The sequence below is a fragment of the Dermacentor silvarum genome, chromosome 2 (genome assembly GCF_013339745.2).
Source record: "Dermacentor silvarum isolate Dsil-2018 chromosome 2, BIME_Dsil_1.4, whole genome shotgun sequence".
Classification (NCBI taxonomy): Eukaryota; Metazoa; Arthropoda; class Arachnida; order Ixodida; family Ixodidae; genus Dermacentor; species Dermacentor silvarum.
Genome location: NC_051155.1, coordinates 60,021,022 through 60,026,303, shown reverse-complemented (window position 1 = coordinate 60,026,303; position 5,282 = coordinate 60,021,022). Strand labels below are relative to the sequence as shown.

Sequence of the window (5,282 nt, the reverse complement as noted above, 5' to 3'; positions counted from 1 at the left end):
CATTTTTCACTAGTAACTGTTCAGATTGCCCTCCTCATGAAATTACGGACGGCTCTCCGTATTTCAAAAACGGAGCTCACGTCCGTCTTTTTACGTAGAATCCCGCCGTTTTTCATAAACGGAGCTCACGTCCGTCTTTTTTACGTAGAATCCCGCCGTTTTTCATAAAACAGAATGGTCTACGTAAATTTTACGTAGGTTTTTGCTGTAAAATTACGGAAATTTTTTACAGTGCGGTACTTTTATACAAACGTCACATAAGCCCGAGCAAGCAATTGCCTACAGTGACACAATTTCCCACCACACACCTGATTCACCCCATTGCCTCTAAATTTGCTCACGGATGATCCTTCTCACCTGCAACACGACCTACAATTTCCTGATCACGTCGGAATTCGGCTCTTGACAAAAGTGTTCAGTTCGCGCTTAGATGTCCGTGTTCGCACCGCTCTCAATTACGTATCCCTTGTTTACGCTAACGTTTTCGAAACTTCCTAGTCTCAACAACAGCGTCTCCACAAAGTGTACTCCATACCTCTTTTGGTGAGTCGGTGTATGAACCCGGGAGCCCGTGAGGTGAAGAAAGATCGCCGATCGCGCAACCACCGGCGGCTTGTGGCGGCTGCACTAAGCTGAGAGTGGCCCTTGGCATAAAGCCCACCATCTTGCTCCCCGATCGGCCACGGTCCCCTTCAACAATCAAGGTTGTACTCTCCGACAGTGACGCGTGTGGTGCAGACAATGGATCGGTGAAAACATCGGGTGGCCCGCTGGCTTCCACTGCGAAACACACGGCAGCCCAAGATTTAAAGCGTGCCAGTCGCATGGAGAGAAATTTCCCTCCACTAGTTAGATTGCTTGCATGAATAGGTGACATCATTTGCGCTACATATAACGACTGTCAGACGTCTGATTACCAATGATCGACTAAATCACCTTTAATCGAAACAGCTGGAGCACATAATTACAACTACTCGAAGAAAACCGATTAGTAAAGAAATATTGTCCGCTTATCAGCAATGCTGGAGAAGGCCGCATCTCACATAGCAACGTCTTCCGTTGGACGACATAGTTCGTTAAGGCTATGCAAAAGATCTGCTCAATAACGCAAGTGCTATTTCTGCAGAAATTGTTTGAAATCGCTGGACAAGTTGTGCATGGAGGCTGATATTGTGAATTGACGGGTTTGAAGTCGTTCAAAGTAAACCAGGTTACAAAAATTCGCAGTTTCGCCCCAAAGGCGAATCATCGATCGCGATAGCAAATGATTAGACAGCTATACGAAGTGAGATAGTACTGCTACCGGCCGTATAAACTCGTAAACATTCACTTACTAGCTAAACTAACAAGCATGGTGTGACGTGCGCACTGGCAAACAAACACATCTGACTTCATGACCGCGGATACTCGCTGCAAAACGCTGGCGTGAGGAAGAGCGCCAGCAGCAGCAGCGAGCGAATTGAAATTCTTGCTGCCTCTCGCTTCAACGCGACCTAAGCGGCAAGAACACAGCGCTCACGAAGATTGTCCATTGGAACTGTAGGGACTTCCGGTCCCGCGCGAAGCGGGCGAATCTCCGCCTTTTCCTTTCAACGTTCGACTCGCTTCCGGCGGTGGTTGCCCTCCAGGAGCCAGGGAGCGGCGCCACCCTTACAAGCTGCATCACCTTCCAGCAGGACCCCTCTTCCTGCGTCTGTGTGCATAAAAATTATACAGCTAATCTAGTCGACTTGGAACTTGAAACTGAATATTCGTATGTGATGGTGACACTTCTGCCGCTCAAGAAACACGATGCACCACTCCACATACTGAACATATACTGTTCCCCCATACTCGAAAATGTAACGTTCGCAGCGCTCTCTAGCCAACTCTAAAGGCTGCGGGCAGGGACCACCTGATGATTGCGGGCGATTTCAACGCCCACAGTGCTCTCTGGGGGTACGTGCGTGAGGAGGAGCGTGGACGCAAGCTAGCGGAACTTGCATCCACGCTGGGCCTGACTCTCCACACCGACCCTGCATTTCCAACGCAGGTGGGTAACTCCGTGACCCGGGATACGTGTCCGGATCTTACCTTTACCAAAAACATTAGATACGCAGAATGGGCCAACACCAAGGAAACCCTCTGGAGTGACCACTGCCTCATCACTACCACCGTAATGACTAAACCATTGGCAAGACCACACGCACAAGCTGGGCTCACCCGACTGGAATAAGTTCCGGCAAAGATACATCAATTCGGCATCTATCCGCGAGCAAGGATTCCACGCGTGGGCACAAGAATTGGTTACACACCTCCGTTTGACGGAAACCCAAATTCAACTCTCGGAGGCAACGCCGGAGGTAGACAACCACCTTCCGCACCTCTGGGAGGCGCGGCACAGCCTCGTCCGCAGATGGCGCCGCCAAAAACGTAATCGAAAGCTCAACATTCGCATTGCCGAGCTCACCCAGCGAGAGGCAGAGTACGCGGCCCAGCTCGATGACTCGAACTGGGTGGACCGCTGTAACACGGCGGCCAGACAGATGTCTAGCCGGAGCACGTGGCGCCTTTTCCGCGATTTGACCCGACTCAAACACGCGCCGAGACACAAAAACATCTCCAACGGGCTATTCATAGCTTCGATGGAGATACCTCAAAATTAGCGTACAAACTACGCGACCAGTACCTTTGCACTCAACAGGACCCCCGAGGGCCCGCGTACTCGTATGCAGGTTCAGAGAACGCGGAGCTGGATCAGCCGTTCGATCCAGCTGCGTTACCTGAAGGCGGCCCTAGCTAAAATGAAACGAGGAACGGCACCGGGACGGGACAAGATAACCGTGAAACTGCTTGCCAATCTTCCCGACCCCACCTACGATACCCTCCTCGCTTTCATCAACTCGATCTGGCTTGGTGAGGCACCCCTCCCAATCGAATCGAAGAACGCTCTGGTCACTTTCATTCCAAATGCCGGCAAAGCCATAAACACAGACAACCTCCGCCCCATCTCCCTCACGTCTTGTGCGGGAAAGCTGATGGAGACCATTGCACGGGACAGGCTGTCTGGGTTTCTGGAAACCCAAAATGCATTCGCAGACACCATGTTTGGTTTCCGCCCGCACCGGTCCACGCAGGATGTTCTGTGTCAACTCGACCAAGAAATTCTCAACCCTGTCGAATACCCCCTCAACGATAAGGCAATACTCGCCCTAGACTTGAAGGGGGCTTTCGAAAATATCACACACGAAATCATCCTGCAACATCTCTCCGAGACCAACTGTGGACATAACACATTCCAATATGTCAAGCAATTTCTCTTGGATCGACAATCTTTCATCGGAATACAAGACGAAGAACATGGCCCCTATCAACTGGGAACGAGAGGTACCCCACAGGGCGTGGTCCTCTCGCCGTTACTCTTCAATCTGGCCATGATGAAGCTTCCGGATCAGCTGGCGAAGGTCGAAGGCGTCCAGGACGCGCTGTACGCCGACGACATAACCATCTGGGCCAAACACGGATCGGTTGGAGACATTGATGCCAACCTGCAGCAAGCGGCGGAGATCGTGGACGCCTACGCCCACCGCTGCAGCCTTCAGCGCTCCCCATTCAAATCCGAACTTGTGCATATTCGCCCGTCGCCTAAGTGCACCAACAAAATGGAGCTATTCCTGGCCAGCGGCCCGATACCCGAACAAGATGAGATTTGAGTGCCCGGTCTCTTTATCCACAAACACAGACGAGTTGATACAACAACAGCCAAATTGCGTAAGGTGGGGGACCAGGTGGGCCGGATCGTCCGCCGGGTTTCCAACAAACGCGGGGGGTTACGGTGCAAAGACGCCTTGCGGCTGGCGCATGCATTCGTCACCAGTCGAGTCCTCTACTCGACTCCTTACCTCCACCTGCGCAAGTATGACGAGAACGCCCTCGAGGTGATTCTCAGGAAAATGTACAAGCGTGCCCTTGATCTCCCGATTACCACGTCCAACCACCGCCTCATGGGCCTGGGGATGGTAAACACTTTCGCGGAGCTCCGGGAGGCACACTTGACCAATCAATATACAAGACTTTCAAAGACGCCGTCGGGACGCCACCTATTAGCCCGACTACACATCCAGCACCCAACACTGACGGAAGAGCGCGTACGCATCCCCGAAGTCTGGAGATACGCCCTGCACGTGTGGCCTCTTCCGGCCAACATGACACGAGACGACCACAGTGGCAGGCGCCTTGCGCGGGCGGAGGCACTGGCCCGCTACTATGGGAACAAACACAAAATCTTCTACATGGACGCCTCCGGTCCTCACCATGGGGGGTGGTACACGGCCGCAGTTGTCCATGAAAACGTCGCGGTGAATGGCCTAACATTCAGAGCTCAAGACATAACACATGTGGAGGAAGTCCACATCGCGCTAGCTGCCGCAGACCAGGACTCGCGCGTCATCATTACTGACTCGAGAGGGGCCTGTAGAAATATTGAACAGGGGTACATTCCTCTCATTGCGTCTCGCATCCATCAAAACAGTGACTACCTCGGGGCCCCCGAATCTCGAACGATCGTATGGGCTCCTGCTCATATGTGCCTCGAAGGCAACGAAACGGCAGACGCCGCTGCCCGCGCACTCACTCTCCGGGCACCGCCCTCAGACCCTTCCGAAATGGATCCCGAACCCAATCCGGCCCTAAGTTTTCGAAAAATTACTCAACTATACCAATTCGGCCACGCAATTTATCCTAAGCCCTGTAAGGGCCTTACAAAGGTAGAGGAACATACACTCCTCCGCCTTTACACCAAAACACTGCTGTGCCCGGCAGTTTTAAAGCACTTTGATCCTTCCTGTACAGGAAAATGCCCGCACTGTGCGGAGAAGTCTTCGGACATCTTTCACGTGGTGTGGGCATGCCAATCAACCCCGAACCTCACCCCAAAACCAAACCCCACCCGGGAGAACTGGGAGGCAGCCCTGCTCGGCTGCTCCGACCTAGCGAGTCAGAAGGCCCTGCAGTCGACCGAGCACAAGCCGCGGCGGCCGCCAATGGGCTCCTGTAATGAGGAGCGCACCTAGTGAGTGTGAGAGGTGGCTCCCTCCGGGCCACCTCAAGCTTCCTCCGTGTACATTCAATAAGGTTTTTCAGACAGACAGACAGACGAAGCTACAAGCCCTCGCCACAACTAGATTCTGTACTCCTCATGGCATATTGCTTAGAAGATAGGGCACGCGCGGCCACGCTCACCCGCGCCATGCGCAGCCGATGCCGAAGTTTTCGTGGCTTTATTTAATGACATTCAGCACTCA

General features: G+C 53.0%; 1 pseudogene; it reads left to right on the top strand.

Annotated features, from left to right (window-relative positions):
• The first annotated feature begins 4,184 nt into the window (after window positions 1-4,184).
• Window positions 4,185-5,035, top strand: LOC125943692 (uncharacterized; annotated as a pseudogene).
• The last annotated feature ends 247 nt before the right edge of the window (window positions 5,036-5,282 follow it).